This window comes from Dasypus novemcinctus, chromosome 21 (assembly GCF_030445035.2).
Source record: "Dasypus novemcinctus isolate mDasNov1 chromosome 21, mDasNov1.1.hap2, whole genome shotgun sequence".
NCBI lineage: Eukaryota > Metazoa > Chordata > Mammalia > Cingulata > Dasypodidae > Dasypus > Dasypus novemcinctus.
The window spans coordinates 11,664,461-11,690,294 of NC_080693.1; the positions used below are offsets into that span (position 1 = coordinate 11,664,461).

Below are 25,834 nucleotides of genomic sequence, written 5' to 3' on the forward strand. Positions count from 1 at the left end.
AAGGAATTATTCTGACCCCAATGGACTGAGGCTGGAAATCAGCAAGGGCCAAAGAACAAGATTAGGTACAAAGATATGGAAGTTAAGCAACACACTCTTAGATAAACAGTGGGTCAAGGAGGAAATCTCAAAAGAAATGAGTAACTACCTTGAACCTAATGAAAATGACAACACAACACATCAAAACTATTGGGGTGCAGCAAAAGCTGTACTGAGAGGGAAATTCATAGCCATAAATTCATATATCATAAAAGATGAAAGAACTAAAATCAATGACTCAAATGCACAGAGGAATGAGTAAAAGCAAAACAGAAAACAACAACAACAAACTAATCCCAAAGGAAGAAGAATGAATGAAATAAATACTATCAGAGCAGAACTAAATGAAATAGAAAATAAGAAAGCACTGGAAAAAATAAAACAAAGAGCTGATTCTTTGAGATATCCATAAAATTGACAAATGCTTAACTAGACTAACAAAGAAAAAAAGAGAAGATGCAAATACACAAAATAAGAAATGAGAAAGGACATATCACCACTGACCACACAGAAACAAAATATATTATAAGAGAATACCTTGAAAAATGATATGCCAACAAGAATGACAATTTACAAGAAATGGACAAATTCCTAGAAACACGTAAGCAACCTACATTGACAAAGAAGAAATTGATGATCTCAACAAACCTATAACAAGTAAAAAGATAGAATCACTCACTAAAAACCTCCCAACTAAGAAAAGCCTCAGGTCAGACGGCTTCATAGGTGAATGCTACAAAACATTCCTTAAAAAACTAACACTAATCTTGCTTAAACTCTTCCAAAAAACTGAAATAGAAGGAACATTGCCTAAATCATTCTATGATGCCAACGTTACCCTAATACCAAAGACAAATAAAGACACCACAAGTAAGGAAAATTACAGACCAATCTCTCTAATGAACCTAGATGCTAAAATCCTCAACAAAATGCTTGCTAATTGTAGCCAACAACACATCAAATAATTACACACCATGACCAAGTGGTTTCATCCCTGGTATGCAAGGATGGTTCCAGATAGAAAGAAAAAATCACATGATCATATCTATAGATGCAGAAAAAAAATTGATAAAAGACAGCACACTTTCCTGATAAAAACATTACAAAAGATAAGAATAGAAGGAAACTTTCTGAATATGTTATAGGATATATATGAAAAACTTACAGCTAACATCATATACAGTGGTGAAATTCTAAAATCTTTCCCTCTAAGATCAGGAACAAGAGAAGGATGCCCCTTATCACCCCTCCTATTTAAAATTGTTTTAGAAGTATTTGCTCAAGCATCCCTAAATTCCACTTGGGACTTTGTTGTGACCTAAAACTTTTTGGAAGACCTAATTTAAAAAAATATGTAGGACACAGAGGAAAAAATGGAAGAGATTGTCTTGTGACTGTACATACAGGACAATATCTATCGCATTGATGAAAGGCAAAATGTCAAAAAAAATTTTATGAAATTTTTCATTTTTTAGTACTCCAATTTTTCACTTTAGTTTTTTGAAATTATTATGTGTTTTATTTCTAATCTTTAAAACTATCATTACTAATTCATTTCCATATTAATTTAATTCAGCAACTGAGGTTTCATTTTTTAAAAAGTTTTGGATCACAGAGGGGTTCAATTCTGGCAGGGGAGGAGCTTGGGTGTGGGGTGTCTTTCAGATGGAATGCATGGGTGGGAGGAAATTTGCCAGGGCATGCATATAGGATATATAGATATGTTCAGATGTTTGTTGGGTATTGACATTGTGGGTAGAGTTTCACACAACAACTAAGGGTGTGCTGTCCTTGGGAGCTCTTATCCTTGGGAGCTCAGTCACATTCCCCAGTGGAACAGCAACAATCCCCCAAGTGCAGAAGCAAAGACCATTGAAGAAGGATGGTCCAATGATAGGCCCTTGATACTGATGACTATACTTATAAACATGTGAGCTTGAAATTTCAACTAGGCCTGGAGCTGCAGGCTGCCTAAGAGTTGCCTCCTGTAAATTCCATGTTGCTGAAATATGGCCACTCCTTAAGCCAAACTCAGCATAAATGCATTACCTTCCCCCCAGCATGGGACATGACTCCTGGGGATGAGCCTCCCTAGTGCCAAGGGATTACTACCAAGCACCCACTGGGGATGCAAAAAGAAAAAGACATTGAACAAAAGGGGGAAATGGTAAAGACAAATGCATTTATATGGATAAGAGACTTCAAAATGAATCAGGAAGTCATCAGTGGGGTTGCACTTATGCATGTCTCAGCAGGATCTCAGAGATAGCCAAAGTAGATAAAACCTCACCTGGTGGTGTTCCTGAGGGTTATGGAAACACCCAGGTACTATGGTCATGGCAGATGGTTCTAGAGTTCAGTGCCTTACCAGTGGACCCTACTTTGGAATTTGTGCTCCTGAGTGTGATGGAGATGGGTTTAGATGTCACCACTCTTCGGTCACTTTTGTTGACCCTGTCATTGGTGCTGGGTTTGGTGTATGCCCAGGAGATTTAAATCTCTGGACTGCTGTATTAGTCAGCCAAAGGGCTGCTGATACAAAATATCAGAAATTGGTTGGTTTTTATAAAGGGCATTTTTTGGGGTAGGAGCTTACAGATAGCAGGCCATAAAGTATACGTCACTCCCCTCACCAAAGTCTATTTGGAGCAAGATGATTGCCGACGTCTGCAAGGGTTCAGGCTTCCTAGGTGTTGGAAACTGAGGCACAGTGGTCTCGCAAGGAGAGAGGTGCTATTTCCATGGCTACCTTGCAACCTAAGGAATGTGGTAATTAAGAGTTCCTGGCAAACAGGTTGAAGCTGTTAAAGGCTGAAAGAAAAGATTAGCAGATAACATTTTGTAGTAAATAGAACACTTAGACTTTGTACCTTGAGATAAGATTTTTTGAATTCCTTAGACTATGAGTAATGCTGATGGTTAACTGCCTGTTGCTGCTTGTTCTCACGTGGACTGGGGTATATATAAAGCCCCTTGTAAACAATAAAGTTGTCTGATAAGTCTACTCACAGACCCCCTGATCCCAGCTCTCTCATTCATTCTTTCTTTTTCTTTCTTTCTCTTTCTTTCACTCTCCTTTTTCTCTTTCTTTCATTCCTGATACCCTTCAGGCCCAAATCTCCAATACCTGGGTTCCTATGTTCCTGGGGCTTCCTTTTCTCTGGGTTCAAGTTTCCTTTCTTCCTGGGGCTGGCTTCTGTTGCTTCTGTGAGGTTACTTCCCAGGGCACCAGCTTAAGTCTTCAGCATCAAACCCCAACATCAAAACTCCAAGATCAGAAAACCCTCAACTCTTTTCTTTGCCATGCCTTTTATCTGTGATCCCCCCCCTCTAAGGGGTGGGGACTCAACACCCTAATCATAACTCAATCATGCGCAGGTACAGATCAGATTATGAGCATAATCCATTATCTATTTTTGGAATTCATAACCATATCAAACTGCTACAACTGTCTATGTGCCAGCTGGGCCCTGAGCCTTAGCAGCATTTCAACACCTACTCTCCAGTTCATTGGACATGCCCAGGTCTGCTAACAAGGAGGTGAGCATGATCAGCCACTACACCAAGGAACCAAGAGTCTACAACTGCTAGCAGGAGAATTCCATCCATCAGCCATGTGAGATCTAAGCCCCCTCTCTATTTAAAGATGCAGTGGGCATCGCCATCCCAGGGTTGGGAAATAAAATATGTATTAGAGTGCACTTACTATTAGTCTACTATAAAATTATTGTGACTCTCGCAGTGGAAGAAATTATGTCATTGATGTGGAAACAGTGGCCAGAGGAGTTGCTGAAGGCAGGGAGAGGGAAAAAAGTGGTGTGATACAGGGGCATTCTGGGGACTTGGAGTGGTCCTGAATGATATGCAGGGACAGATGCAGGACATTATATATCCTGCCATAACCCACTGAATGGACTGGGAGAGAGAGTAAACTACAATGTAAACTGTGTAGCACTGCTCCAAAGTGTATTCATGAAATGCAATGAATGTACTACTTTAATGAAAGAAGTTGTTAATGTGGGAGGATTGGTGTGTGTGAGGAGTGGGGTATATGGGAACCTCTTATGTTTTTTAAGGTAACATTGGGTATGTTCTATGTATCTTTTAAAAAAAGAAAGATAATAAAAATTTCATTAATTCATTAAAAAAAACCCACAGTGATGATTAGCTTTGCTGAGTCAACCTTCCTGGAAAACTAATTATCATACTATGGGAGTTTTAAATCAAATTTCTGATTCCCTTATCTGGCTTCTTTTCTTTTGGAGAAATTACCATTATCTTCACTATTTGTTCCAATTAATTCTTTTCTCTAAAAATAATTTCCTCCTATCTGTCTTGTGTGTTGTGCCTCTAGTAACCTTTAATTTTTAAAATCATTTTATGTCCTTTTTTGTTTTTCACCTATGAATTTCTATTGTAATATGTCATTCTATTTGGTGTAAATGCCTTGGAAGTGCCAATGAGGCAGATTTATTGCCACATAATATTTTTCATTTTATTTTAATGGACTGGAGAATGGAAATTATGTGAAAAATCTTGATTTTATGTAATCAATAAAATTAAATACTCGTTAAAGTGTTTCTTCTCTCTACTAACTTATAATACAGGATGAGCATAATGGCAAGAAGAGAAGACTCAGAGTAAATTTATTGGGTATTATACATCAAATTTTAAGCTTCAACAGTTAATATATATCGTATTAATTAATGAACTATTTAAACAAAAAGACTGTTAATAGGAAAAATTTTATAGGGGACGCCTATCCTTTCAATGGAAAGATTTTTTCCCTTTATCAGATTGCCGTGTTTTTAAGTAATTGGCTGACATCAAATAAGCAGCATTATTTAATTCAACTATTAGGAGTTCTGCCTGCTCAAGCAATAAGCCAGGTTGGTTCTACCTCTAGCCTTATAATTACTTGAATATCTTCTGCTCCTCTTTCCTTTTTTTCTTGGGACATCACTCTTACAAATGCTTTGGGACCTCTGAATCTTTCAGTCCCAGAGTTGCACTGACTTCTTGGGCTCTCAGCTTCCCAAAGGATCCTTGCTTTCATCAGATGTCTGATTCCTGGGTGTTACCCACTAGCCCCATGATGATTAATTTGGGTGGATGCTAAGGAGACACAAATCTGAGGATAAGCTCTATGGTAGTTACTAGTTGTCTAGTTAGCTTAATGAGTCCCATGATTATTGTTCAAAAGCTTCATCAACAAAAAGTTTTGTGAGATTCCAAAACCTCACCTTATTATTCCAGTCATTAGACCTTATTTATATTTCCCTCAATATCATGAAGAGTTCCTATTTAGTGTTATAACTAGGCCAGTGGAGGGAAGGAGGGATATCTCTATGCTCACAGTGCAAGTTGCCTACATGACTGGAACTGGAATACAGAGTTATATAAGAATAACTTTTATGTATCCCAAAAGAAGAAAACTTTTCTTAGTGAACCATTTACATCCTTTAGAAAATAAAAATATACTTTCAAATGTTTTAAATTGTGTCCCATTTGAACACACAGAACTCCAGGATAACTGAAGTATGATGACAGTGAGGATGGACTGTTTCAAATTCATCATTCACCAGTTCTAAATTTCCACAAGGCACATCCAATGAAAAGGAATTTTTATTAGATCACAGCAACATTTTCACCCCAGTGGGAAATAAGTCTCACTATACATGCTTTGCTAAAAGTGTCTCAGGAATATCATTTCCATGTGAAGTATAGGCCAACTCTAAGAACATGAAAAAAATGTAACTTTTAATAATAGTTGCAAGGTTTGCATTGTTACCTAAATTTTTAACAAGATCAGTTAAAATAAGCTTGTAAGTCAGTTTTATATTTTATTTAGTTATTTCAAGTCTTGCAGTAAATACATGTATATGAATTTCAAATGTCTCTTGAATCCATTTGCATTTATTGTATTTGCTTTCTAAGAAAATCTAGTGACTAGAAATTAATCAAATCTGATTGTTCTATAGAACTACAAAACACAGTTGTAGCAGTTTGATATGGTTATGAATTGCACAAATGAACTTTGGATTATGTTTGTAGTCTGCTCTGTACCTGGGCATGATTAAGTTATGATTAGGGCTTTGATTGGACCATCATTAGGCATTGAGTCCCCACCTCTTGGTGGGTGGGGCTCACAGATAGAATTCATGGAGAAGGACAGAGTTGGGGGTTTTTTTTATATTAGAGTTTTGATGTTGGAGTTTGATGCTAAAGCCTTAAGCTGGAGCCCCAGGAAGTAAGCACACAGAGGAAAGAGAAGCAAGCCCCAGGAAGAGAGGAAACCTGAGCTCAAGAAGAAGCAGGTCCTGGGAGGAGAAGAACCCTGAACCCAGAGAGAATAACACCCTGAAGGGAGGAACCAGGAAGCCTGAACCCTCACAGATATCAGCAGCCATCTTGCTCCAACATATGAAAATAGACTTTGGTGGGGGAAGTAACTTATGCTTTATGGCCTGGTATCTGTAAGCTCCTGTCCCCAAATAAATATCCTTTGTGAAAACCAACCAATTTCTTGTATTTTGCATCAGCACCCCTTTTGGCTGACTACTACAGAATTTGGTACTGAGGAGTGGGGTAGTGCTTTTGTAATTACCAAAATTCTGGAACAGTTTTATAAATGAGTAAGGAGTATTCTTTGGAGGAATTGTGAAATGCTTAGTGGAAGAGGCCTAGATCACTTTGAAGAGAGTGTTGATAAACTTGTGGATGCTAAAGAGACTTTTTATGATGCCTGAGAAGTAAATGATGAAACTCTTATTGGAAACTGGAGGAGAGGCAATCCATGTTTTAACTTAGCAGAGAACTTAGCAAGATTAACTCCTGGAATTTTATGGAAGGCAGAATTTGAAAATGGAGAGTCTGTGCATTTAGCTGATGAAATTTCCAAAGTAAACCTGGAGAATGCAGCTTGGCTTCTGCTTGCAGTTTATAGCAAAATGCTAGATGAAAGAAATACACTGAGGATTGGACTGTCAGGCATAAAGAAAACAGAAACCGATTCTGGAAACTCCAAGCTGCTGGGAATGAAGCTCCCAGATGAAAGTGCCTCATTGGAGGACTTAGCTAAACTTGGCAATTGTAAATCAGAATTGAAGATGCAGTTATCTTGGAAAGACTTGTGTGAAATCTCACTGTCTGATGGCTTGGACCCCTGCTTCTTGTATGCTATAACAACAAGGTTTTTGACAGAGCTGTATGAACAAAACCACTGTCAGTTGGGTCTAAAAGGAAATGGAGAGGAGAGATTGAAGGAGAAACAGCTTTAAAAGGAAAACCATGGAAGCTGAGATCTGGAATTAAAACATCACCTTGGGCCAAGAGAGGAACCCCTCCAATGTGTACATAGAGGGTGAGTTTCCACCAGCAGTTGAAGAGGGTGGATGTTCCTACCCAATGTTTGGGGAGAGTTTTGCTGCACTGTGGTTCAGAAAGGGTATAGCACATTCCTCAAGTATTAGGGAAGTTGAGGTACATGCCCCACAGGTATGAGAGGGGTGGATCTGTCCCCCAAAGGTTAGGGAAGGTCAGGTGTTCAACCTGTTGCTCTGAGTGGGTTGAGCCTGTATGCCAAATATTCAGGGGAATGTTGTCTTCACATCACTCTATGAGGGGTGTTATGACTCTAACCCAAAGATTGGGTAAGGTGTGGCAATCTCCCCAACAGTCTCAGAGGGTGAGGCCTGGAGCTTGGTCAATACCCAGATGCTTGATGAGGGTGGAACCAAGAAAATGGCCATTGGGCAAGCATGTGGAAAGGATGGGTTCCCCTAAGGCATCAAGAAGAAGCAACCATCATCTTATGACGCTTAGACTAAAATTAGATGGACAATACCATACAGGTTTACTGAAATGTAGAGGACCCATGACTCACATTTCTATTTCTCCATATTATAATGAAAATATTTATCCTTTGGCTGTCCATTTGTGTATTGGAAACAGATAAATTGCTTCATAAGTTTCAGACATGTATAGCAGACAGGACTTTGCCCCAAGACAAACCGTATTTCTTTAAATTGATTGCAATATGATTTACTGTGGGAAAATAGCTTGAATTTGAACGTGGGAACCTAGCTTGAAGTTGGAACATTTCCATAATGCAGATAAAAAGTGTGGGCTTAGGAGCACCAGAATTGACTAGATCACACACTGTCTGGTCAGCATGAAAATTGTTTGTATGAGGAAGCATTTGACCTTTTAATGGCCTGTTCCCTAGTATTGCAAATGTTGCAGCTTTAATAACAAGGAGCCTTGAAAGTAATCATAGAGAGCTACTGCTTTGTAATCGCTAATAAATATGATGTGGAAACTAAGGTTGAGGATCTCAGTTCCAGAAGCTGTTGAGTCCCCTGGTCCCATCTTTATTTTCTCTCTTGTATATTTCTTTTTGTCCTTTATTTCTTAAGTTCTGCATCACCTTCCCTTCATGCAAACCTATTGCTGATCTGGTCTCAGTAATTGGCACCTGAACAGGGACTCAAGGGGAAGAAGAATTGCTTCAAGTGAAACTAAAGGTGTTGTCATGGTGCAGAGCCCCGAGTGGTTTAGAAGGCCTTCCAAATCCTCAGTGATTAAGGACATTCTTGGGTTTAGCAGGTTTATGATGGGAAATGGGGACAGTCAACAAAATATTGCCCATATGTCTGTCTCCTCAAAGCAGGAGTCAAGGCCAGTGAATCTTTTATTTTAGAACTCTTACAGATTATAGAAAAATATTGCTCATAGTTCCTAGCAATAGGAAGTTTAGAATTAGGAGATTAGGAAAGAGTAGCAAAAAAAGTTTTAAAAAATTACATATACAAGCTGTTCTGCTCCCTGTTACTATTTGGCCCACTTGGGCTATTATTAAATCTGTTTTGATACTAAATCTAAAGTTGTTTTGCCTTCAGCTCCTTCATTAATTGACTTTAGAATGTCACTTTCCCCTCCACCAACACCTCCCCTGCCCCCATACCCAGAAATGCTCAACCAAAATTGTCAGCTTTACAACAGGGCATCTTGCAGGCTAGAACGGAGGGAAATCATGTTGCAGCACTTGTGCAAGGAAAGGTTAACTCACAAATACAATGTCCTGTACAGGTAAACGTGAAAAATAATAAGCATGTTAGTAAAATCATGCTTGTAAGAAGACTCTCTGTTAAAGTGTTGACTAAGATAAAGAAAGTACTCTGGAAGCAACTGTGCAAGCCCCCTGCTATCTATATGATAATGTGGCTATGGGCTAGTGGGGGATGATAGAGTTAAGCCACTAGAAGAGGAGGATTCTGACTGGGTCTATTTAACCAAATTAATAAAATTAGTACAAAATTTTTATCAAGTTGTTAAAAGGAATTTTTGGTTTTGAATCAATAGCTTACTCCTGAACTTCAAGTCTTAGTTTAGTCTTAAAGAGTAGTAATCCAAAAAATGTATGTTAACTGTCTGTCTAAACTGCTAAATAAAAGCTTAACTGCATTTATGCTGCTCAAGTTATCCTAACTGGTAGGTGATTACTAATAAAAGTGTTTCCAAGAACAAGTTTGCATGTTACAGGCAACATGGATTCCAGAAGAAATCTTAAAAAAGCAGTAAAATCTAAAATGTGAAATGATGGGCAACTTAAAAACAGCTATACCAGAAAAGTAAGAATAATGAGTCAAATTGTAAACTTTATGTTTCTGTTAATGTGTTGTAATTGTTTGGTGTGTCTGTTTGTTCAATGTCAGTATATTTTGATATCTCTGGATGGTAATATAAATTAATAAATAAAAATTTCTAAAAAAGCAGTATTCAAATGGCCAAAAATTAAATAAACACATATTAATACATAAATTTAACTGTTAATAAAATCTCTACAATGATAAAAGTTGTAACTCTTGATTAACAAAATTACTGTAAGTCTCTTCATAAAAAATAGTTCTTGCCTAAATTGAAATTAATAGTTTATTTTTCTTCACAGGATAATGAAGGGTGTAAAACTTAAATGAATACTAAAAAAGGTAAAAAGAGGTGGGGGCAAGATGGCGGCTGAGTGAACTTCCCTGTTAGGGTCTCCTGCAGGGAGTTGGATGGGTGGCGTTGGAGACTCTTTGGGACCGGGTTGTTTCGGGATTTTTGCTGGTCCGGAGGTGTCTGGACATCGACTTGGAGGGAAGGTAACAGAGAGGATTCGTCTGTGAAATATACACGGAGATCCCGGCTACATGTGGAGGATTCCCTCCTTGGGTAGGCGGAGCTGAGGCATCTAGCGCCACGGCAGCAGGGGGAGCCGGGCCGGGCCGGGCCGTGGCAGTGGGCGGAGTGGGGCGGAGCCGGGTGGAGCTGTGCCGTGCCGTGGTGGCCGGCGGGGTTTCTGTTCTTTGGTTTTTTTTTGGAGCCTCTGCAGTACTGGGGAGTCCGTGGGCCCTGGGCGGCCTATTGGGGGGTTGGTGGGAAAAGGGAGGTGCTTGCAGACCCATTTGGGCAGACAGACGGGGGTTTTAGGGCAAAGCAGGGGGAATTTGTAATTGCGGACACAAACAATAGTGTTTCCGCCTAGAGCCATGCCCCCCCCCCCAAGCCCGGCTGCTGACCTACAGCAGTCTCAAAGTGATAGCAACAAAGAGACGCTACCAGGGTCTCACGGGGTGGCAGACGTTTGGAAGCTGATTAGGGGAATATTTTGCGAAGCGTGGGAATTTCGGGTTTGGACTCTGATATTAGCATTTCTGGCTGGAGCCCCTCCCCCGGACCTGGATATTTGATCTGAGTCATTAAATTGGCTGCAGCCTAGAGGAGCCCCCAGGTGGACATTCCCAGGGACCACAGGGTGGGAGGGTTCCTGAAGTCAATTGGTGATATAACCACACAATAGAACCTAGTAAGTGAGTGAATTGTAGGACACAGAACACAGGATAGAGCTTGTGGATGAGACCTCACCCATAGGGCTGGCACCCAGCTGCGGGGATCCCTGAAGGCTGTGATGCACTGTGGTGCTCCCAGGCTTCCTGTTAACTGGACTCGAGGTTGCCAGGTCTGAGTTCCCTGGACTCTGGCGGCCCACACGCCAGAGACTCACACCTCTTGAGGCCTCAATACCTCAGACTGTCCATCCCTGAATCCACCACGCCCTGAGGTTCATCTGAGGCCCTTGAATATCCTAGCCCTCAACGTCTGCGTTTTTTCTTCTTTGTTTTATTTTGTTTTGTTTTTATTTTTATTCTATTTCTATTTTTTTTATTCCAGTTTTTTAATGTTCTGATTCCTGGCATTGCATTATCCCCTAGTCTTTTCTCCCAGCGTATCCCCCAAAGTCTCTCTCTCTCTTTTTTTTAATCCTCTCTTTCTTGTCCCCAATCTTCTTCTTATTCTATTTTATCTTAACAATACAATAGGTCCTGCAGGAAACACCTCACATTTGCTGGGTTTCCTCATCTTCCACTGCCTCATTTCTCTGTGAATAGATTTAGGCTATCTACACTATCCCCTCTCCCCTACAACTTGATATCCTCCACCATCTGCTATCTCTCCTACATTCCACCTCCCTTTCTTTGATCCACTAAGCATCTAACTCTTAATTTCTAATACCTTTGTTTAGTTTTCCATCTGGTATCTGCCCTTGAAACTATTACCTTTCTTTTCTCTTTCCCTTTCTCATGAAAACAATAGCTTCTTAGTACGTACCATATCCCTCCCATATTCAGTCATCTACCTCATTATAGGTACTTTCCTACTACTATAACTCTACACAATTTACATGATCTAACCACCATCCTCCCAGAGCTCATATTGATGCTTTGTTAACATATATCACCAATACTACTTTACATTTTTTCCTTCTTTACACAATTGCCTTTCCCCAGCACTAATACTTTCCTTTAAAGTGAACTTAACCAGCAATAAGAAATTGGAATAGGAAGAACAAAGTGACAAAGAGAAGATATAACACTTACGCAAAAACAACAGCTAATTAATCTCCAAGACTAGACAAAGAAGCTACGGAACTGATTAAACCCATCAAGGAAAAATGATGACAAGACAGCAACAAAAATCTACAAACCAAACCAGTAATCAGGAGAACATGTCTGAATCCAATCAACAAACTAAAAATCAGGAAGGAGAGCAGAACTTCACACAAGCAATGAAAGATCTCAGAACATTTATCACCGACAAATTTGATGAAGTAATGAAAGAGGTTAACAACATGAAGACAACACTTGGAGGGGAAATTGCAGACATGCGCAAAAAAATAACAGATATGATGGAAATGAACACCACAATTCAAGAAATCAAAAATACACTTGCAGCAAATATCAGCAGACTAGAAGAGGCAGAGCAGAGAATTAGTGATGTGGAAGACAGTGCATTGGAAATCAAACAGATAGTAGAAGTGGTCAATAAAAAGGTAGAAAAAATCCAGATAGAACTTAGGGACCTGAATGATAATGCAAAATGCTCAAACATACGTATTATAGGCATTCCAGAAGGAGAAGAGAAGGGAAAGGGGTCAGAAGGAGTGTTGCAGGAAATAATGACTGAAAACTTCCCAAATCTACTGAAAGAGAGAGATGTACATATCCAAGAAGCACAGCGCACTCCACTGGTCATAAACCCCAACAGGTCCACCCCAAGACATATACTTGTCAAATTATCCAATGCTCAAGACAAAGAGAAAATTCTAAAAGCAGCAAGAGAAAAGAAAACCATCACATACAAGGGAAGCTCCATAAGATTAAGTGCTGATTTCTCATCTGAAATGATGGAGGCAAGAAGACAGTGGTATGATATAGTCAAGGTACTAAAGGAAAAAAATTTCCAACCAAGAATACTCTATCCAGCTAAACTAGCATTCAAAAATGTTGGAGAGTTCAAAATATTGACAGATAAACAGAAACTGAAAGAGTATATCAACAAGAAACCTCCCCTTCAAGAAATTCTTAAGGGAGTTCTTCAGGAAGAAAGGAAAAAACAGGACAGTCAGAGATGGAGGAGAGTGTAAGAGCAACAAAAAAGACAAAAATAGAAGGGGAAAATAAAATAATACAAACAAAATATAACAAACACAAATCCAACCAAAATATGGCTACCACAAATAATTCTCTGAACGTAATAACACTGAATGTCAACGGACTAAACTCACCTATCAAAAGATTCAGACTGGGACACTGGATAAGGAAATATGACCCATCTATATGCTGTCTACAAGAGACACATCTTAGACCCAGAGACTCATGGAGGATGAAAGTGAATGGCTGGAAAACAATCATACAAGCAAACAACAACCACAAAAAGGCAGGAGTGGCTATATTAATATCAGACAAAATAGACTTTAAATGTGAAACAATTGTGAGAGACAAAGAAGGATACTACATTTTAGTGAAAGGGACAATCTGTCAAGAAGATCGAACGATCATAAATATTTATGCTCCTAACAAGGGTGCCTCTAAATACGTGAGACAAACGCTGGAAAAACTAAGTGGAAAAATAGATGCATCTACAATTATAGTGGGGCATTTTAATACACCACTATCAACTCTGGACAGAACATCTCAAAAGAGAATCACTAAAGAAATAAAACATTTGAACAGTATATTAGAAGAGCTGGATCTAATAGACATACATAGATCATTAAACCCAAACACAGCAGGATATACATTTTTCTCAAGCGCACATGGAACATTCTCCAAGATAGACCATATGCTAGGCCACAAAGAAAGGCTTAATGAATTCAAAAAGATCAAAATCACACAAAACAATATCTCTGACCACAGTGGAGTGAAGCTGGAAATTCGCAAGGGACAGAGGCCCAGACTTCACAGCACAATTTGGAAATTAAACAGCACACTCTTAGAAAAACAGGGGGTCAAAGAGGAAATCTCAAAAGAAATCAATGACTACCTTGAAACAAATGATAATGATAACACAACATACCAAAATTTATGGGATGCAGCAAAAGCGGTACTGAGAGGGAAATTTATAGCCATAAATTCATATATCAAAAAAGAAGAAAGAGCAGAAATTGAAGAATTAACTGCACATTTGAAGGAATTAGAAAAACAACAACAAAGTAACCCAACAGGAAGAAGAAGGAAGGAAATAACAAAGATAAGAGCAGAACTAAATGAAATAGAAAATAAGAAAGCACTTGAAAAAATAAACAAGACCAAGAGCTGGTTTTTTGAGAAGATCAACAAAATTGACAAACCTTTAGCAAGACTAACAAAGAAAAAAAGAGAAAAGATGCAAATACACAAAATAAGAAATGAGAAAGGTGATATCACCACTGACCCCACAGAAATAAAGACTATCATAAGAGGATACTTTGAAAAACTATATTCCAACAAAAATGACAATTCAGAGGAAATGGACAAATTCCTAGAAACACATAAGCAGCCCACATTGATGAAAGAAGAAGTTGATGATCTTAACAAACCAATCACAAGCAAAGAGATAGAATCAGTCATTAAAAATCTCCCAACTAAGAAGAGCCCAGGGCCAGACGGCTTCACAGGTGAATTCTACAAAACATTCCGGAAAGAACTAACACCAACCCTGTTGAAACTATTCCAAAAAATCGAAACAGAAGGAACATCGCCAAACTCCTTCTATGATGCCAACATTATCCTAGTACCAAAGCCAAACAAAGACACCACAAGAAAGGAAAATTACAGACAAATTTCTCTAATGAACCTAGACACAAAAATACTTAACAAAATACTTGCTAATCGTATTCAACAACACATTAAACGAATTATACACCATGACCAAGTGGGATTTATTCCAGGTATGCAAGGATGGTTCAACATAAGAAAATCAATCAATGTGATACACCATATAAACAGATTGAAGGAAAAAAACCACATGATTATATCTATAGATGCAGAAAAGGCATTTGACAAAATACAGCACCCCTTCTTGATAAAAACACTCCAAAAGATCGGAATATAAGGAAACTTTTTGAACATGATAAAGAGTATATATGAAAAACCTACAGCCAACATTGTTTACAATGGCAAAATCCTGAAATCCTTCCCTCTAAACTCAGGAACAAGACAAGGATGCCCATTGTCTCCACTCCTATTTAACATTGTCTTGGAAGTACTTGCTCAAGCACTGAGGCAAGAACCAGATATAAAAGGCATTCAAATTGGAAGGGAAGAAGTCAAAATTTCATTATTTGCAGATGACATGATCCTATACATAGAAAACCCTGAAATATCTACAACAAAGCTTCTAGAACTCAAAAATGAGTTCAGGAAAGTCGCAGGTTATAAGATCAATGCGCAAAAATCAGTAGCATTTCTGTACACCAATAATGAGCAAGATCAGGAGGAAATCAAGAAACAAATACCATTCACAGTAGTAAATTAAAAAGAAAAAAAATAGTAAATAAAAAAATAGTAAAAGAAAATAGTAAATAAAAAAAATTAGGAATAAATTTAACTAAAGAGGTAAAAAACGTATACACCGAGAACTATACAAGACTGTTCAAGGAAATCAAAGAAGACCTAAATAAATGGAAGAATATTCCTTGTTCATGGATAGGAAGGCTGAATATTATTAAGATGTCTATCCTACCAAAACTGATCTACACATTCAATGCAATCCCAATAAAAATCAACACAGCCTTCTTTAAGGAACTAGAAAAACTAACTATGGAATTTATTTGGAAAGGAAAGAGGCCCCAAATAGCCAAAGACATATTGAAAAAGAAAAACGAAAAAAGAGGAATCACACTTCCTGACTTCAAAATATACTACAAAGCTACAGTAGTGAAAACAGCATGGTATTTGCATAAGGAGAGACACACAGACCAATGGAATCGAATTGAAAGTTCAGATATAGAACCTCATGTATATAGCCATATAATATTCGATAAAGCCACCAAACCCTCTCAACTGGGAGAGAATGGCCTATTCAACAAATGGTGCCTGGAGAGCTGGATAGCCATATGTAGAAGAATGAAAGAGGATTACCATCTCACACCTTATACAAAGATCAACTCAAGATGGATCAAAGACCTAAATATAAGAGCCAAGACCATAAAGATCTTGGAAAGCAGTGTAGGGAAACATCTACAGGACCTTGTAATAGGAAATGGCTTCATGAATATCACACCAAAAGCACGAGCAGCAAAAGAACAAATAGATAAATGGGACTTCCTCAAAATTAAAGCCTTCTGCCCTCAAAGGAGTTTGTCAAGAAAGTAAAAAGGGAACCCACACAATGGGAGAAAATATTTGGCAACCATATATCTGATAAGAGACTTATAACTTGCATATATAAAGAACTCATATATCTTGAAAACAAAAAGATAAACAACCCATTTAAAAAATGGGAAAAAGATTTAAACAGACACTTCTCCAAAGAAGAAATACAAATGGCTAAAAAGCACATGAAAAAATGCTCCAAATCTCTAGCTATCAGGGAAATGCAAATCAAAACTACAATGAGATACCATCTTACTCCCATAAGATTGGCAGCTATGAAAAAAACAGAAGAATACAAATGCTGGAGAGGATGTGAAGAAAGGGGAACACTCATCCACTGCTGGTGGGAATGCAGAAGGATCCAACCATTCTGGAGGACAGTTTGGCGGTTTCTCAAAAAACTAACCATAGATTTGCCATATGACCCAGCAATACCACTGCTGGGTATATACCCATCAGAACTGAAAACAAGGACACAAACTGATATATGTACACCAATGTTCATAGCAGCATTGTTCACTATCGCCAAAAGTTGGAATCAATCCAAATGTCCATCAACAGAAGAGTGGATCAATAAAATGTGGTATATACACACAATGGAATACTACTCGGCTGTAAGAACAAACACACTACAAACACATGTGATAACATGGATGAACCTTGAGAATCTTATGTTGAGTGAAGCAACCCAGGCATCGAAGGACAAATACTCCATGACCTCAATGATATGAAATAAGCAAACTGCCTCAGAGAGCTAGAGTCTGGAAAAGAGGCTTACAGGAAATCGGGGGGTGGAGGAAGGATGTGAGTTAATGTCTGCAGGGGTGGAATCTGTGATGAGCTGGCGGTAAGTATGAGCACAAAGAAGGGACAAAATGGGGGCAAGGGGTTGCCTTTGGGTGGGGCTTTGTGGGTTTGAGGGGGGCTGGGGATGGGAAGAGGGGTAATATTGTCCAAAAATTGGGGGGAGGGAGGGGCAACATATGAACATGGGAGAGTGTCAGGTGTTCGTTGAGAACAAAATGTTGAGAAAATCGTATCAAAGTATAAGTAGGAGGGTTACCTGTTTAGGATGCTCAGGGGGTATGGTCTGATGTGGGACGGACTTCGGGGGAATAGCTGAAGGCTCATTTTGCCAAGGTGGGTTGTACCATTGGGAAGAGACCCAAGAAGTGAGAGTTGGGGTGGACCCACATCCTGGGGAGGACTAATGCCATCAAATAGAGAGAACTATATCTCTCGTGAGAAAGGATGGCTCCCAGGGCATTAGGGCAGTTGAGAAAGTCAGGTCCTGAATACTGCTGCAAGTATCTCTGGACATGGCTTCTTGGGAAATGGAGATTGGCTGGCGTTGTGGGCCCCAAGGGGAGGGGAAAATGGATGTGGAATGGATGGAACCAAGGTAAATATGGGGGCAAGAGAGGAGTTTTGTGAGAGTACACGAAGATGAATATAAAACATGTAATATTACACCAAAAACATATAGGGGATGACAGACTAATAATGTAAACCATAAGGCAAAACATAGGATAACTAAAAAATTTAGAAACTGTACAATCTAAAGTATGTCTAAGCTATTGTCTCAGAATCTGTACATCAGTTTCAGGAAATATGATATGTACAATCTAAAGTATGTCTAAGCTTTTGTCTCAGAATCTGTACATCAGTTTCAGGAAATATGATATGAATAAGCTAAAAGATTATCGCTGTGGAAGGGAAAAGGTTTTATGGTGGATCTGGGGAAGTACTGTATATTGTATATATGAATTTCGGTGATCTAAGACTCTTGTGAAGCTGACATTATGTTGGGATCTACTTTACAGGAAGTTTTGGATCACAGAGTGGTTCAACAATGGCAGCGGAGGAATACTGATATAGGATGTTATTGACAGGATATATATGGCTGACAGGGAGTTATACAGGGTATATGCCCAGGGTATATAGTAATGTCTAGATATACTCATAGTGGAAACAATTAAAAACAACAGCTGGGGCGTACTGGGCCCCTGGCCAGGGGGTCACTGTCGTGGACCCTGGGGGAGCAGTGGCAGTCCCCCAGGTGCAACGGCAAGAACCAGGAAGGAAGGAGGGCCCAACAGTGGGCTCCTGATACTAATGGCTATGCTTTTGAGCCTATACACCTGCAATAAGAACAAGGCCTAAAGTAGCACTGTGCCTGGGAGTTTCCTCCTGACAGCCTTCATGTTACTCAAATGTGGCCACTCTCACAGCCAAATTCAGCATGTAGATACAGTGCATTCCCCCCAGCGTGGGACATGACACCCGGGGATGACCCTCCCTGGCACCGAGGGATCATTACCACATACCAGCTGAAGATGCAACTAGGAAATGACCTTGAATTAAAGGTTCAATACGGATCAGGAGAATATCCCTGTCTACATATAATAACATGACTTCCAAATGCTGTTTGACCTAATGTAAGGGGGAAATGGAAAGCAGAAATGAGATTATAAGGCTATGAGTCTCTAAAAAAGAGTCTGGAGGTTGTCAGAAGGAATGCCCTTATGCACAACTGAGCAGAGTCTAAGAGACAGATAAAGTAGATACAACCCAGGTATTGGTTCTTTTGAGGGATAAAGAGACCCACGGGTTCTATGGTCATGGCAGATGGGGTTCACTGCCATGGCAGATGACCCTTCTTTGGAGCTGGTGTTTCTGCATGATGGAATTGGACCCAGAGGGGATCTCTTCTCACAAGACTTGCATGCTACTTTATTGGAATTGTAGTTGGTGCTGGGGTTTCAGATATATTTAGGGGATTTGAATCTCTGGACTGATAATAAGACACCCAGGCCCAGAGCCTCAACAGACTTCAGCTCCTAGACTCTGATTTATTGGACTTACCCCACTCAGCTAACATGGAGTTGAAGAAGGTCAACCACCACACCATGGAGCCTAGAGTGTCTACAACTGAAAGCAGGAGGAGTGCATCCAGTATCCATGTGGAATCTAAGCCCCCACTTGACATACATGTGCAATGGACACAACCAATCCAATGTCCACAGAGAAAATGTGGAATGGGTGTGGGAAGGGTAGACATGGTGGCTGCTGGGTTTGGGGAATGGGAGGAAGAGATGAGATGTAGAGGCGTTTTCGGGACGTGGAGTTGTCCTGGCTGGTGCTTCACAGACAATTACGGGACATTGTAGATCCCCCCAGGGCCCACTGGATGGACCGTGGGAGAGTGTGGGCTATGATGTGGACCATTGACTACGGGGTGCAGTGATATTCAGAGATGTACTTACCGGGTGCAATGGATGTGTCACGATGATGGGAAAGAGTGTTGCTGTGGGGGGAGTGGGGGGTGGGGCCAGTGGGGTTGATTGGGACCTCATATTTTTTTAATGTAATTTTTAAAAATAAATAATTTTAATAAAAAATAAAAAATAAAAAAATAAATAAAAAAGGTAAAAAGCTTGTGAGAGTACTGACTGAAACTTAATATGTTTGTTCAAAAAAGTGTGTTTTGTCCTAAAATAAAATGGCTAGTTTTCATAAAATCAAAATGGAAATATGCAGGACTAACTTAAATGCATATAACAAGTTGTAGAAGATATTGTGGTAACTTTAAGTAAGGGGATGTGTTCTGTGGTGGTGAAATTTGTTTTAAAATAAAATAATTATAACCTATATAGCTATAAATAATTATAAGAAGTTATAAAAGCATTGTTTGAATTAAAGTGTTTAATGGCTAATTCCAAGAAGTCATTATTAAAGAAAAACTGAACTTATAATAATAATAGAAAGTAATTTTATAATAAGAAAACTTGTTGGCAGTCAACCCCCCCTGCCAACTTGTTTCCAAAAGACTATTTCTAGTATTGCATGCTACTAAGTATTTAAAATAAAGAAAAGTTTTTTTTACATATAACCAAACTAAATCATTATTTTTAAGTTTGTTTAGTGTTAATAGTAATTGTATGTTGTAAGAAGTTTGCTTGGAGACAGTTTCCAAAATCATTTTGGTAACTTACGTATGTTGGGTATATAGAATGTGTTTTTATTATTTTGGAAACAGAAAATAAAAACCTGAATGAATACAGAAAGTGCAGAATGTTTGTGGAAAAGGAATTTTTATGGTTAAAGTTGAGTAAGATTTGATGAGTCTATCTATAAAGTTTTAAAAGCTTTACTACCAAATAGTACACTGATGCAAAGTTAAAATCTTGCTCTTTCTCTAAGTTTCTCAAGTCATTAGAATGTTTTAGTAAAAGTTATTGAAGAGTTTTTCTCTGGAATAATCATTATACAAAAAAAGTCTGTTTTATTAAAATAGCTTCCTGTAGTTTAACCTTATAATTTCCTTGGTTTTTTAAGAAGAAACAAGTCTCATCACTTTTAAAGGAACGTAATGTTCAAACCTGCTTTCTCAAGTCAAATCCTGAAAAGTATCTTTTTATTTCAAACTCTTAAAGATTTGTTCTTTTACCTTAAAAAAATTAATGTAATAAAATAGTTAAGTTCCTTTAATATGTTATAAGTTGAATGGAAAGTGTTTAAAAGTGTTATAAAATTAAAAGGATTATTTAACCCTCTGTTAATTAAATTTGTAAAGAGTAAAATGTTCATATGAATACTTAAAGAGTGTATAAAATTCCTGGAAATTTACCAATGTTTCAGCATAATATTAGATAAAAGTACAATGTGGTTAATCATGGTTTTACTTATTTTTATAAATAGTATGTGTCACAGAAACAACCTCATTGTAAATTAAAGTAACACCATTGTAGTATGCAGCAGTCCCAAATATTGCTAGCTTGTTGCAAGAAATTAATATCCAACTGTGTCACTATCACTTTGTTTTAAAACTTGCTAAGCCTTTCTTTAGTATTTCCTTAGGCAGGTTAAGCCAGCTAGCATTCTCCTGCATGTAGAAAAGTCAACAGTGAACTTTTGCAGTGCTTCCCCAAGGCTGTGTGCATAGCCCAACCATCTGCCCTGGCCTGGTGGCAAAGAATCTGGCTGTGTAGAAGAAATCTGTGGCTGAAACCTTACTGATGACATTACAGTAACCAGTAATCCTTATGTCATAATTAAAAGAAACATCAGAGACAACAGTATCTTACCTTAAGAGCCTCAATAGGCAAACAATTGGGACAGGCTGCAAGGTCCCAGCTGCTCTATCAAATTCTTAAATGTTATTTGATTGGGTAAAACAAAACTATACCCTCTGCTGTAATCAATAAAGTTTTCTCATGTTAATGTAGTTTGTAATATTGTTGGCATACTAAAAATCTTTCATCCCTTACTTAGCTCAAATATTCAAACCATTGTATGTGTTAATTGGGAAAGGTTCTTCATGGGAGTAGGAGGACCTCCAGCAGGCTGCTTTAAAAACTAAAAAAAAAAAAAAGGGATGAGATGGACATTGACTTAGCCTATGAATTGGGTGCAGCCAGTACCAATATTTTCTTTGGGTGGGGTTTATGGCAGAGGCAACATTCTAAAAAAGTACCCCTTGGGTTTTAGTAACAACTCTGGGAAAGGGCCGAAAGCCCAATATTTTAAAAAAATCAGTTGTGTGCAGCATAAGAAGCCCTGCTGAAAGTGAAAGGCTTAACGCAATAGTGTCTGCTCACTCTGAAGACTGCCATCCCTATCTAGGGGTGGATTGCAAATACTGAAAACAGGACAGAAACAATGGACTGTTTTGACTCACCTTCTGGCAGAGAGATCTGTAGAAGAACATCTGGGATGCCTGCCAGCAGTGACAGGTAACTGTCTGTCATGACCCTGCCCACTCCTCTAACATCTCTCTTAGAACTGCTGAGGCAGATGCCTTTGTGAAGATCCAGAGCCATACCATAGAGACCTGGGAAGAAGCAGAGTGGCTCCACAGGAAAGGCAAACATCTTGAGTACCAGGCCTTGAGGCACCTAGCCCAACACTTCTGGCTGCCTGTTACTTGTCAACAGCTCATGGACTTCACCCATGAGTGTCCATCATGCTCACTTCAATGACTGTGACATTGGTCCCTTCCTGCTCTTGGGAGGGATGAGGTATGCATTCCCTGCTGCAGACACTGCATTGGGACTCTTATAACAAGACAGCTACTATTTTCTGACTAGAAAATGAACCTTCCCAACAATGGACTAAGTTTAAATTCAACACTGAGTTGAGACCCCAGGTTCAATAAAGATGCTAACAATGAGACCAATGAAGGCAGTGAAATTATGATTTAAAGTCCCATGTGCCCCACAGCCCAAAATGGGAGAGTAATAATAATTTGTCACTGCCTATGCCTCAAACCATACAAACTGAGAAAATGAGGCCTATATAGCCTTGTTGGTTGGGAATCTTAAGCCCATGAAAAATGAAAGTCTATTCATTAAATGTCTGCTAGTTAGAAGTCTTATTGTTTATTGTTGTATAATCTACTGAAGTTATAGATTATGTATAAAATGCAGTTTTGAGCTTGGGAGAATTGTAAACTGTAAATATGGGCTTACACCTACAATATGATTGGAATATATCTAGTTTTTGTGTGACCCCCCTCTATGTATACAATAGCAGTGATATTCCTTAGGAATCAGTGAAACATCATTTGTGTGGTCATAAAAACAATTTAAGCTTAGCTATTTCTCAATTACTAGCCCAAGTAGCAAGCATTCAACATGCTCATTTGCAATTGCTTTCTGCCTCACAAACTATGGCAGGAATTGTGGATGGATTAAGATACCTAAACCCTATGATATGGATTGAGAGTTGGGGGGAGGGTCTTCTAAAAGGTATATTAATTATCTGTTGCTGTCTATTTTGTATATAATTAGTCCTCAGATGCATGCTACAAATCCTCCAGGTATTAATACAACAAGAATCTGCCTGAGCTATATTCATTACTTTCCTAAAACAAAAAGGGGGAAATGTGGGAAAATATAACTTGTATTTGAATGTGGGAACCTGGCTTGTTATTTCCATAATGCAGATAAAAAGTGTGGGCTTAGGAGCACCAGCCTTGACTAGATGGAACGCTGTCTGGTCAGCACAAAAATTGTTTGTGTGAGGTAGCATTTGAACTTTGTATGACCTGTTCCCTAGTATTGTAGATGTTGCAGCTTTAATAACAAGCAACCTTGAAAGTAAACATAGATAACTACTGCTTTGTAATTCTAATGAATACAATGTGGAAACTAGGGTTGAGGCTTTCAGTACCAGAAGCTGTTGAGTTCCCTGGTCTCATCTTTATTTTCTCTCTTGTGTCTTTCTTTCTGTCCTTTATTTCTTAACTTCTGCATCACCTTCCCTTTCATGCAAACCTATTGCTGAGCTGGTTTCAGCAAGTTAGTACTTGTATTGTTACTGATAAGTTTTTTCCTGAATATTGTAATGTGTTTTTGGAATTCAGAGGGTGGAGTATAGCAGTTTGATATAGTTATGAATTCCAAAATAGACACTGGGTTATGTTGGTAATCTGCTCTGTACCTGGACATGATTAAGTTATGATTAGGGCTTTGATCGGACCATGTAACTCATCTGTCATTAACAGATAAAAGGCATGGCAAAGGACAGTTGGGGGTTTTTTGATGTTGGAGTTGTAATGTTGGAATTTGATGCTAAAACCTTAAGCTGGAGCCCAGGAAGTAAGCACACCGAGGAAAGAGAAGCAAGCCTCAGGAAGAGAGGAACTTGAGCCCAGGAAGAAGCAAGCCCTGGGAAGAGAGGAACCCTGAACCCAGAGAGAAGCAAGATCCTGGAAGGGCAGAACCCAGGAATCCTGAACCCTCACAGATGCTGACAACCATCTTGTTCCAACATGTGAAAATAGACTTTGGTGAGGGAAGTAACTTATGCTTTATGGCCTGGCATCCATAAGCTCCTATCCCCAAATAAATGTCCTTTATGGAAACCAACCAATTTATGGTATTTTGCATCAGCAGCCCTTTGGCTAATACCACCATTGACAGAAATTCTTTTTATTTAGACCACAGGTTCTTGCTTCCTGTGATATGTCATTACTAAAAAGAACAGAGTCAATACTGTCACTGGAACAAGGAAACTAAGCCATATAAAAAGTGCTGGAACGGGTTCTATGGTCATGGCAGAAGGGGTTCACTGCCATGACAGATGGCCCTTCTTTGGAGCTGGTGTTTCTGCGTGATGGAAATGGACTCAGAGGGGATCTCTTTTCACAAGACTTGCATGCTACTTTATTGGAATTGTAGTTGGTGCTGAGTTTAAGATATATGTAGGGGATTTGAATCTCTGGACTGATAATATGACACCCAGGCCCAGAGCCTCAACAGACTTCAGCTCCTACACTTTGACTTATTGGACTTACTCCACTCAGCTAACATGGAGTTGAAGAAGGTCAACCACCACAGCATGGAGCCTAGAGTGTCTACAACTAGAAGCGGGAAGAGTGCATCCAGTACCCATGTGGAATCTAAGCCCTCACTTGACATAGGTGTGCAATGGACACAACCAATCCAATGTCCACAGAGGAAATGTGAAATGGGTGTGGGAACGGTAGCCATGGGGGCTGCTGGGTGTGGGGAATGGGAGGAAGAGATGAGATGTGGAGGCGTTTTTGGGACGTGGAGTTGTCCTGGATAGTGCTTCATGGACAATTACGGGACACCGTAGATCCCCCCAGGGCCCACTGGATGGAACGTGAGAGAGTCTGGGCTATGATGTGGACCATTGACTATGGGGTGCAGTGATGCTCAGAGATGAACTTACCAGGTGCAATGGATGTATCACGATGATGGGAGAGAGTGTTGCTGTGGGGGGAGTGGGGGGCGGGGGCGGTGGGGTTGAATGGGACCTCATATATATTTTTTAATGTAATTAAAAAATAATAATAATAAATAAATATTTTAAAAAAAAGTGCTGGAAGAATAAGCCTCAAAATAGTATACAAATGTAAATAAATTATGGAAATTCTCTTTTTATTCTTTATTTTGCTATCTTTGTTATAAACCTTATTTTAATAGTCTCCAATCAATTAAATGACTTGTTATTACAACTTTATATGAAGTATTCATTTATACTTCTCCCATTTTTTTAAATTACATCCATGCCTTCTTCTACAGCATTTGTAATCCTCACCCTTAAAGTCAATTTTACTCTTTCTTTTCTTTAGTTCAATTGCATTGAATATTTTGGATTTTCTTGAGGTAAAGTTTATAATCAGCTTGCATGTTATAATATGGGCACTGTTAGAGAAAATGGGGAATCTCTAACAGACATAATAGTTGTTAAAATGTAGAAAATGTCCATAACAACTTGTAAAGAACTGCAGGCATTACAATGGGGGCTTAAACTCACTGGCCCTGTGATACCATTACCATACAGACTCCTCCACTATCTAGACAACAAAAGATTTTGACTGTTCATAAATAGGAGTCTCCAGGACTCTGCTCCTGTTACTTCTGTTGTCCATTCTGATTGTCTGGGTTGATGTCGGTCAATCTTCCAGATAACCTGCCTTATGACACTGCCATTGGCTCTCCCCAAAACAATAGAAGGCTTTGGTGGGCAGACATCACATATCTTTCCATGATTTCCAGTCCATCAAGCCATCAGCCCAGCCACTGCTGCCCCTGGGTTCTTGGCACTGACCGTGTATACCCTCTGGCTAGGGGTATTATCAGACC

At 39.0% G+C, this 25,834-nt stretch overlaps 1 long non-coding RNA gene across 1 annotated transcript in view; it reads left to right on the plus strand.

The window, feature by feature from the left end:
• The window catches only part of LOC131274957 (uncharacterized), a 649,760-nt gene that overhangs the window by 451,876 nt on the left and 172,050 nt on the right, over positions 1-25,834 (plus strand). The gene's annotated exons all lie outside the window — the stretch shown is intronic.